Source organism: Carassius carassius, chromosome 47, assembly GCF_963082965.1.
Source record: "Carassius carassius chromosome 47, fCarCar2.1, whole genome shotgun sequence".
Lineage (NCBI taxonomy): Eukaryota > Metazoa > Chordata > Actinopteri > Cypriniformes > Cyprinidae > Carassius > Carassius carassius.
The window spans coordinates 20,886,857-20,898,877 of NC_081801.1; the positions used below are offsets into that span (position 1 = coordinate 20,886,857).

General features: G+C 37.7%; 1 protein-coding gene across 2 annotated transcripts in view; it reads right to left on the reverse strand.

The window, feature by feature from the left end:
• The window catches only part of LOC132130793 (angiomotin-like), a 48,306-nt gene that overhangs the window by 24,739 nt on the left and 11,546 nt on the right, over positions 1-12,021 (reverse strand). The gene's annotated exons all lie outside the window — the stretch shown is intronic.

Genomic DNA, 12,021 nt, shown 5'->3' on the forward strand with positions numbered 1-12,021 from the left:
ATAAGCCATTTCAAAATGTCTGATATTAAATTACAGTGGTAGTTAGTTGTACTGAGAAAGATCAGATCATTCAAGATAAATGTATTCCACTAACTGTAACCAGGTTTCTGATTCTGAATGGACGCTGACATTGTCTAAATATTTATGTTTCATGCACAAGTTTCCCAGGGGCCCCCATACAGACAGTGTTTACTTGGGTAATACATCAGGAATGTGGCCCAGGGTAGGTCAGAGCATGGGCTCGATGCTGGCACTCTATCAAACAGCCTCTGAAAGTAGAGTCCAGTCCTGTCCTCATTATGAGGAGACACTCCAGGTTCTCAGTACAGCGCTGACAGATGTTCAGGTTATTATCTGATCAAGGACTGACGTTAATGCTTAACTTTAAATGTTTTGGAACTAAGTGTCTACAAAAACGGTTTCTTAACCATCACTTTAGAACATGCTTGCTAAACTATTTCCAAAAATAAGTAGTTTGGTATATAGGGTGACTAATATTATGACTTCTAGTCTTTCAGCACACACCTCCTTTTACACTATAAGACTTTTTAGTCATATGAACAGAAGCTGACACAATAGAATTAATCATTAAACACATTTGATTTGAATGAATTTGAACATATAGAAGTCTAAGGAGAACAATATGTACGCAACAATAAACAGCTTACAATGACAAATGTCGTACAATATCAAATTGTGTGACCATCGAGCAAAAAGTAATAATATTTTCCTTCCCCCGTGAAAGCATGTCAGCCTACACAGCTTGCTCATGTTTTTTAGAATTCTAGTCATGCTTTTTAAAAAAAAAGTTTTAAAACAAATATCATGTATTAATAATTTCATAAATATAATAAACTTTTTCTTGTCATAAATGTCAAATTATCTGATATCTTAAAAGATTTCTTGACCTGGACACACATCCATGAGGGTCTGCAGGTGTCCTGTTTTATGTTTTGTTTTAGTTTTTGACTTTGATTTAGAAATATAAAATATACTCATCATTGAAAAGATATATCCAAGTCACTGTATTTTTTTTATTTATAAAATGATAGATGTCGACACAAAAATGAGCGCTGTCATTGAACCGTATATGCATGTTACCATAGGCAAGAACTTTACCCTTTAGTAACACTTTTCAGAGAACTGTGACAGAAGAAAGATAGATTTTCCATTGCATTTTCTTGTCTTACTTCCCGACTTCTGACGAATATAGCCGCTGGCAACAACGGTAAACTGTCTAATGCTGATGAGTGGTAGGGCAGCATTCCTCAAGGGATAGAGTTTCACCAGGACAACCTCCTGACATCAAAACTTAAAAGCGGGAAAGATCAGGAAGGTGACCTTAGAAAACCTCTTATGGCAGAGCGAGCAACACTCTGACAGTTTCAACAAAATGCCACCCCCAACTTTCACAGGCACGGTTTACATAACAGGGAAGCATTAGTGAACGTTTCCAGGGGTTTAATGAACTCCAGAGAGCTTGTCCATGTTAAGGGTTCTATTATGCTTTATGTAGGACATGATAACACTGACAATATTGTTATGGATGAAGGAGGAGCTAATACAGAATAAAGTTTATATTGAAACTTTAAAAGATACTGTTTGAAAAGATACTGAAGAGAACACAAAGGCATAGATTAAAAGTTTATATGAGATCTTAGATGACATTGAAAGATCACTAAAAATCTAAGACTGCTGAAATGTGTCTTTTTATGAACTTTTGACAAACTAGGGCTGTTAGCTGTTGGGCTGCCTGAATGAACAGTCAAATAATTGGCAATAAAGTATTAAATGTGCTTGAGGTTTCTTTACGGGTTTGTTTTTTTTTTTAAATCTATTGGGTTTTGATTTAAGCCACAATTATGACAGACAGCTACATGCTACTTGCAGGTGCTATTTAGGGGGAGGGACAATATCATTCTAGAAATCTTTTAATTGGTAAAAAACCTGTGTAGTCATCAATAATTTTGGTTTGGTTACATGGAAAAGAAAACACAATTATCTGAAAAAGTTATTTTGTCAAAGTTTAGGATTCCACTAGCATACAGGTGCCTCAAAACTAAAAGACATGGACTAAAACCATTCATTTCGATTTTATGGGGTTTTTAAAAGGGAACACAAGGGATGCACCCCAAACCATAAACTATTCTCACACAAATTTGATTAGTCTTTCAGCATGCATCAAATGAGTGGATGAGGTTGTGACAAAGGAACAGTCCGAGAACAAAGACACACGCAGAGAGATTAAGGCAGAGGGGGGAATCGAGAAACACATGGCAGGGACTGAGCAGGAAATGCAACATTCCTTTCTGGAAAGGTCTGGGACTGCAACCGTGCAGAAAGCGTAATACTCAGCCTCCCCCTGTGTCCATTACTCCTAGATCGGATGGATTTTCACTCTGCAGGACTAAAAGAAGAAGTAGGCCAAGAAACTCTGACACATCTGCTGCTTCTCTCTACCTCTGTTTCCATGTTCATCACAATATGTCTTTGCTGCATTAATTCACCTCCTCCCTCGATTGTGCTGCTCTCTTGGAATTCAACCGTGATTCATTTCAAGGGATTATGTTCTTTTAAACATATGAGGGCCCTGATGGGAAGTCAGTGCTGAGAGGACAGCATCACTTCTGTGCAAAGTGGATATTCATAGTACTCTATGAAGTATCATTGAATACCATATGAAACCATACATTTATGCAATACATTTCCATAGGTGAATCTGTGCATTTAACAAAAATGTCCAGGTAAAAAATAGCAAGTAAATTATTAAATTATTAAATTATTTTGCAGAAAGAAAATTAAGCCTATTTTAGGACCGGAATTGTACATATTTTTATTATCATAAAGCATATTTAATTTCATTTTTAACATTATTTTATAATTTTATTTAGAAATTAATATAAATACCACCATGATATATAAATTGTTTACCATCTAAATAATAATACACTATTTCATAGTACAATAAGAATAAGATAGTTTTGCATTAAGGCAAGGAAATATTGATGCATGAATGTGCATAACTGTCATGAAAATAAATAATGCCACAATGACATGATTTACATGAATTGCTGCCCAGTAATACTGCTGGCAAAGGTATATAATTTAAGTTTCATTCATCATCAGAAATAAGTCTTTAATGACAACTGAGTTTTTAAAAGGGCTGAGGAAATACTGTTATACTAAAGGTCACTTTTTTATCTTTAGCCAACAATAATAGAGGCCCTGCAAACCTGTGCACCAGTATGGCAGAAAAAACTACATGAGTCACAGAATAACTCCCTCCATTTCATACTCAAACTGCATCAAGGTCCCTATAATATGGTTCTTTCCCCCCCACAAGTTCCTGATACAGGCCCAAGTATTTGGAAACACATCGCTGCTCCCCTTAACTCCAGCTAAACCCCCACCCACTCTTCCATCCAAAGCCTTAATGAAAAGCATGTGCTAGAGATGCTTCATCTTTGCCACTGAAGCTCTGCGCCAGTTTTGTTCCCTCTGTAGGGGGAAAAAAAAAGACAGTCAACCCCCCCACATATTCCCATTCCAATTTTGTCAGAAGAAAAAAAAAATCTATAAAATCTGAAATTTATGACCAAAGCGACAATTAACCGAGTTTTCGGTCATGTACGACAGATGTGGGGGATGCAAGCACAAGATCTCGGTCAAACATTTCCAGTGTCTATGCAATTCTAATATCTAATATCTAATTCTAATAACTAGTGTCTTTGTTAATGAACATTTTGAACGTTCTTTGTGTCTTTGTGAATGAACATTGTTTTACAACCCGAATTCCGGAAAAGTTGGGACGTTTTTTAAATTTTAATAAAATGAAAACTAAAAGACTTTCAAATCACATGAGCCAATATTTTATTCACAATAGAACATAGATAACATAGCAAATGTTTAAACTGAGAAAGTTTACAATTTTATGCACAAAATGAGCTCATTTCAATTTTGATTTCTGCTACAGGTCTCAAAATAGTTGGGACGGGGCATGTTTACCATGGTGTAGCATCTCCTTTTCTTTTCAAAACAGTTTGAAGACGTCTGGGCATTGAGGCTATGAGTTGCTGGAGTTTTGCTGTTGGAATTTGATCCCATTCTTGCCTTATATAGATTTCCAGCTGCTGAAGAGTTCGTGGTTGTCTTTGACGTATTTTTCGTTTAATGATGCGCCAAATGTTCTCTATAGGTGAAAGATCTGGACTGCAGGCAGGCCAGGTTAGCACCCGGACTCTTCTACGACGAAGCCATGCTGTTGTTTTAGCTGCAGTATGTGGTTTTGCATTGTCCTGCTGAAATAAACAAGGCCTTCCCTGAAATAGACGTTGTTTGGAGGGAAGCATATGTTGCTCTAAAACCTTTATATACCTTTCAGCATTCACAGAGCCTTCCAAAACATGCAAGCTGCCCATACCGTATGCACTTATGCACCCCCATACCATCAGAGATGCTGGCTTTTGAACTGAACGCTGATAACATGCTGGAACGTCTCCCTCCTCTTTAGCCCGGAGGACACGGCGTCCGTGATTTCCAACAAGAATGTCAAATTTGGACTCGTCTGACCATAAAACACTATTCCACTTTGAAATAGTCCATTTTAAATGAGCCTTGGCCCACAGGACACGACGGCGCTTCTGGACCATGTTCACATATGGCTTCCTTTTTGCATGATAGAGCTTTAGTTGGCATCTGCTGATGGCACGGCGGATTGTGTTTACCGACAGTGGTTTCTGAAAGTATTCCTGGGCCCATTTAGTAATGTCATTGACACAATCATGCCGATGAGTGATGCAGTGTCGTCTGAGAGCCCGAAGACCACGGGCATCCAATAAAGGTCTCCGGCCTTGTCCCTTATGCACAGAGATTTCTCCAGTTTCTCTGAATCTTTTGATGATGTTATGCACTGTAGATGATGAGATTTGCAAAGCCTTTGCAATTTGACGTTGAGGAACATTGTTTTTAAAGTTTTCCACAATTTTTTTACGCAGTCTTTCACAGATTGGAGAGCCTCTGCCCATCTTTACTTCTGAGAGACTCTGATTCTCTAAGACAAAGCTTTTATAGCTAATCATGTTACAGACCTGATATCAATTAACTTAATTAATCACTAGATGTTCTCCCAGCTGAATCTTTTCAAAACTGCTTGCTTTTTTAGCCATTTGTTGCCCCCGTGCCAACTTTTTTGAGACCTGTAGCAGGCATTAAATTTTAAATGAGCTAATTAAGTGGATAAAAGTGTAAAATTTCTCAGTTTAAACATTTGCTACGTTATCTATGTTCTATTGTGAATAAAATATTGGCTCATGTGATTTGAAATTCCTTTAGTTTTCATTTTATTAAAATTTAAAAACGTCCCAACTTTTCCGGAATTCGGGTTGTAAATTGGTAAATCACACCTATTTTTAATAAATATTTAAATGCAACACGTAACTCTCTCTCTCTATCTATCTATATATATATATATATATATATATATATATATATATATATATACACACACACACACACACACAGATATATTTGAATTGAAATTTTGGATTCATTGGATTTGTTTTCAACTCCCAGGATCTCAGTCCCATAGAGAACCTGTGGTCAGTCCTTAAAAGTGGACAAGCAGAAGTCCACAAATTGTGATCAACTCAGAGAACTAATAAGGCAAGAATGGATCGCCATCAGTCAGGATTTGGCCCAGAAGGGATATATATATACACACACCCACACACACAGTCATGGCCAAAAGTTGTTTTGCAAAGTTTTCTGCGTCAGTGTTTGTAGATTATTTATCCATGTTTCTATGGTATACTGAAAAACAATGACAAGCATATCGTACGTTTTGAAAGCTTTTATTGGCAAAAAAATTTAATGAATCAATATTTACAGTGTTGTCCCTTGTTCTACATAACCTCTGCAATTTGCTCTGGCCTGCTGGACATAAGCTTCTGGGCCAAATCCTGACTGATGGCGATCCATTCTTGCCTTATTAGTTCTCGGAGTTGATCACAATTTGTGTGCTTCTGCTTGTCCACTTTTAAGGACTGACCACAGGTTCTCTATGGGACTGAGATCCGGAGGAGTTGCCTTCCATCCAAAATTGCAATGTAATGATCTTCTAACCACTTCTTTATCACTCTTGCTTTGTGACATGGTGCTCCATTATGCTGGAAAATACACAGATCATCACCAAACTTCTCAAGGATCGTTGGAATAAGTCGCTCTTGTAGGACGTATGAATTATGAGAGAGCCCACTCCCTTGGTTGAAAATCAACCCCACATATACAGTCGTGGCCAAAAGTTTTGAGAATTACATAAATATTGGAAATGGGAAAAGTTGCTGCTTACGTTTTTATAATAGCAATTTGCATATATAAGAGTGATCAGATGAATTGCATGTCCTTCTTTGCCATGAAAATTAACTTAATCCCAAAAAAAATCTTTCCACTGCATTTCATTGCTGTCATTAAAGGATCTGCTGAGATCATTTCAGTAATCGTCTTGTTAACCCAGGTGAGAATGTTGACGAGCACAAGGCTGGAGATCATTATGTCAGGCTGATTGGGTTAGAATGGCAGACTTGACATGTTAAAAGGAGGGTGATGCTTGAAATTACTGTTCTTCCATTGTTAACCATGGTGACCAGCAAAGAAACGCGTGCAGCCATCATTGCGTTGCATAAAAATGGCTTCACAGGCAAGGATATTGTGGCTACTAAGATTGCACCTAAATCAACAATTTATAGGATCATCAAGAACTTCAAGGAAAGAGGTTCAATTCTTGTAAAGAAGGCTTCAGGGCGTCCAAGAAAGTCCAGCAGGCGCCAGGATCGTCTCCTAAAGAGGATTCAGCTGCGGGATCGGAGTGCCACCAGTGCAGAGCTTGCTCAGGAATGGAAGCAGGCAGGTGTGAGCGCATCTACACGCACAATGAGGCCAAGACTTTTGGAAGATGGCCTGGTGTCAAGAAGGGCAGCAAAGAAGCCACTTCTCTCAAAAAAAAACATCAGGGACAGATTGATCTTCTGCAGAAAGTATAGTGAATGGACTGCTGAGGACTGGGGCAAAGTCATATTCTCCGATGAAGCCCCTTTCCGATTGTTTGGGGCATCTGGAAAAAGGCTTGTCCGGAGAAGAACAGGTGAGCGCTACCATCAGTCCTGTGTCATGCCAACAGTAAAGCATCCTGACACCATTCATGTGTGGGGTTGCTTCTCATCCAAGGGAGTGGGCTCACTCACAATTCTGCCCAAAAACACAGCCATGAATAAAGAATGGTACCAAAACACCCTCCAACAGCAACTTCTTCCAACAATCCAACAACAGTTTGGTGAAGAACAATGCATTTTCCAGCACGATGGAGCACCGTGCCATAAGGCAAAAGTGTTAACTAAGTGGCTCGGGGACCAGAATGTTGAAATTTTGGGTCCATGGCCTGGAAACTCCCCAGATCTTAATCCCATTGAGAACTTGTGGTCAATCCTCAAGAGGTGGGTGGACAAACAAAAACCCACTAATTCTGACAAACTCCAAGAAGTGATTATGAAAGAATGGGTTGCTATCAGTCAGGATTTGGCCCAGAAGTTGATTAAGAGCATACCCAGTCAAATTGCAGAGGTCTTGAAAAAGAAGGGCCAACACTGCAAATACTGACTCTTTGCATAAATGTCATGTAATTGTCGATAAAAGCCTTTGAAACGTATGAACTGCTTGTAATTATATTTCAGTACATCACAGAAACAACTGAAACAAAGATCTAAAAGCAGTTTCGCAGCAAACTTTTTGAAAACTAATATTTATGTAATTCTCAAAACTTTTGGCCACGACTGTAGATGGTCTCATGATGCTTCCACATGTCCCAAACAGCTTCATCAGAAAATTAAAAATAACTTTGCACTAGTCTTCTGCTGTTCAATCCTTGTACTTCCTGTAGAATTTCATTCTGTCCTTGACATTTGGAGAGAAGTGGCTTCTTTGCTGCCCTTCTTGACACCAGGCCGTTGTCCAAAAGTTTTCGCCTCACTGTGCATGCAGATGCTCTCACACCAACCTGCTGTCATTCCTCTCAAGCTCTGCACTGGTGGTGACACAATTCCCTAGTTGACTCCTCACGAGGAGACGGTCCTGGCGCTCTGGGACGTCTTGAAGACACTGCAGTCTAACCACTCTCCTTGAAGTTCTTGGGGATCCGGTAAATGGTTCTTATAGGTGCAATGTTTTTTGTAGCAATTTCCAAGCATCTGAGGTCATCTTAATGCAAAGCGATGATAGCTTTGGAGGTAACCACTGCTAACAAAAACACAATGACTGGAAGCATTACTTCCCTCCTTTAATAGCAATCAGTCTGCTCTTACAATCTAATTAGTAGTGTTGTCAAAAGACCCGGTACTTCGGTACCAAGTTGGTACTAAAAAAATGTAAATGTGACGGTAGCAGGTTTCTTTAAGTACCGGTAGTACCGAGGTCCCGTTCAAACCCGGTTCAGCGCTATGATTTCCGCAAAGCAGAAAACGAGGACGGATTCTCAAAATCCAGTCATGAAAATGAAACTTACATTTTAATATGGACAGTCATGGAATTTGTCAAAGTTAGCATAAATTAATCAAATCAAATCTCCATATGGACCAGTATCTGTAAATGTTAAGCCGCAAAAGTTGTTTGAAATATGAATCCGTGTTCTGCGCGTCTCTGTGTGAATTAATGAATGGCTTAATGAATTGTTTACTACATAGACTGAAGCGCATGACACTTGCATTAATTTCAGCATCTGAGCTTCAGAGTTCTCTCTCCATCAAGCGATCTGAACTTTTCAGTTCATCTCAATGGACGCACAGCGCACCTGTATTTGATGCTCTTTAAACTCTTTGTGAAGGCGCACGATTCACCGTCGCTCTACTGATAGCGATGTTTCTCACACATGCAAAGAGAGAGAGAGCGGGAGTCTTACCACGCTGAATCGACACGCTATATGTAAACTATTCTTTGTTGTCTTCTGTCAAAATAATGGAGTTCATTTAGAATTATTCATATTCATTTTCGAACAAGCAGAAGACATACCGGTTTCTCCGGTAGTGGGCGGAGCTAATGCGCAAATGGCAATTTCATTGGCTGGCGCTGATCTCTTACCGTCCCTGTTTTGATTTCAGCAAATCATTTTGACCGAACGCAGACAACGTGATTAATATTCATGAACCCAGCAGCTCATCAATTCATAGTGCATTGTGTATACATAAGTATGATAGTAGAATTAGTAGTAGTATTATCTTTTAATAATATATTTTTTTTTACAGAAACCCTCAATGACCAAAAATATCTTAAGCATCACCACCAGTCTTAAGTTCAGTTAAAATGACAAATCTGCATTCATTTGGCCTAAAAGTTAATTTTTACATAAAGGCATTGTGCTAGAAATATTACTATTATTTAGTAAAATGTATGTGATACTGCTACTACTGTTGAAAAAATGTATAAAACTTTATTTTTTAAAGAAATAAATCACAATATTTCTTCCATGTTTTAATTTTTAATTTTAATAGCAAATCCCCTTTATTTACCAAAAATAAAATGTTTAAATTTCATAAATTAAAAGACAAATTAAATTAGGGTGAAACTTGTTTACTGTTTTTCATAATTATATAACTTGTAGAAAAACTTTAAACACAAATCTAAATAAGTATAAAGAATGGCATTGGTTTTTTTTTAGTGCTAAAAAGTAAAAAAAAATTTATTAGCATATTTTTGTGTTTTGCTTTGGTACCGAAATTGGTACCGAGAACCATGGATTTTCACTGGTATCGATACCGAATACTGAAATTTTGGTACCGTGACAACACTACTAATTAGTATGATTAGTGATTAACCTAGTATTCATTCAAACTTTGACATGTGCTTCTGATATCATAAGTCAATTAATGTTAGCTGGTTATTTTGTGTCAGGATCAAAAAACAGTGAAATTAGTCTTTGTTTTTGTGAAAAGTTACTTTTTTGGCCAATGGAGCTTTTAACAATTATTTAAAATGCATCTGATCACTCTAAACAATAATCTTGAAATGATGTGAATGAACAACACAACAACTTAAGTAGCACACTTTGCAAAACACTAAATTATGTCACTGCCAAAACTTTTATAGTATATATATATATATATATATATATATATATATATATATATATATATATATATATATTAGGGCTGCACGATTTTGGGAAAAAATGACATTATTGCGATATTTTATTTTTCTGCGATATACAGTGGGGAGCGAAAGTTTGGGCACCCCAGGTAAAAATTTTTACTAATGTGTAGAGCTGAAACAACGAATCGATTTAATCGATAAAAATCGATTATTAAAATAGTTGTAAACTAATTTAGTCATCGATTCGTTGCTAAATAACTTTTATTTGCCGTAAGCGGCTCATTTCGTGCATATTTCAAATCTGCGGTGACCAAAGTGTGGCAGTAATGAGCCACCGGAGGTTTTACTCAGCCAGTACAGCAGGAGAAGTAGCGAATAGCCAATAGCTGGCCTCGTTTTATGTCACGTGCTTCCCGAACAGCGTCTCTGCAGCATTTAGCGGGATGTGGGAGACTGGGAGTACTTTACTTTGAGCCTTCAAAAAAGAAGAGTAACCTGTAAACTCTGCACTACTGAACTGTTTAAGGGGACGTTCACATATCGCGTCTTTTGCGCGCTCAAGTTCGTTATTACCAACACCGCACCGCATCGAGTTAAAAACATCTCAACTTTTCAGAATGCTGCAAGCGCATCGCGGGTCATGTGACAAGAACTAACCAATCAGCTTCATCCTTTCCCGTAACAACGTTAAAAGCTCAGTCAAGATGAAAGGAACAGCTGATCATAGGTGTATATGGATTTCCATTTTGAAATAAATTTAGTAGCAGAGCTACTGCAAGCGATTTTTTGAGCTGCAAATCCATTTATCCTTTGCTGAAATTTCCGCGTCTTCAAGGAGAGAGCACGTCATGGTTGCTTAGCAAAGGCAGACGCCTCAGGGGCGCTTCTGCCCGAGCGCTTTGGAAAGGAGGAGAAAGCGGCGCGCCTAGCGTTTTCCACGCGTTTTTAGGCACGATATGTGAACGGCCCCTAAGACTTTTATTTGTGCAGATTCTCCAGTACAATGTTGTTTGCAAATGTTTAGTCGTAAAAGCTGATAACATTGCTTTTTAACAGTTAACATTTAAAGCTTTACAAACATGTTCTGTGATCAGTTTGTCGTTTACCAGTTCAAAATTCAGTCGTGCAGCCTAATTATGACTGAATGAGAGAGGTAAATGTTTAAAGATATTTGAAATGCACTTTTTTTCTAAGTATTCACTGCTCCTTTTCACACAGCAGGTTTTTTGTGTGTGACTGTCCAATTTTTTTTTTCTGGACAACCTTCTGATGGATTTTACTTTAAATTGTGAGTTCCATTCAGGTTTCATGCCACTGGCACTTTATTCGAAGGATTGTTTACAATTTCACAGCAAAAGCTATAAAGCTGTTTCCCAGTAAATAATAAAATACAATGCACTGCAATTTTATTCTGTTTTATCCTTATTCTTCGTGAAAATATGTTCTGAAAGATTCCTTAATAAGCTTCGTTCGGGATGTTAAACTACTTTAGGAGCTCTAAGGACTGCCATGGTGAAAACATTATTTTAATCTCCTTGTGAAATTTGCTAGAGTATGGGTCAGTGTTCTGATTGCAGAAGAGTTCGACAAAGGATTACTAACACAATAAAACAACTCCAGGTATATTTTTGATTAGGATATGACAGTGCAAAATGGTTTAAATCTCTTAAAAATCTATGCTGAAGGATAAAGACCATTTATTAATAATTTACTTGGGGAAAAAATGGAAAAAACTAAAATATAAGTACATAAACCGATTAATCGATTATTCGTAAAAATAATCGACAGATTAATCGATTATCAAAATAATCGTTAGTTGCAGCCCTACTAATGTGCATAAAGACGCCAAGAAAAGATGGAAAAATCTCCAAAAGGCATCAAATGACAGAT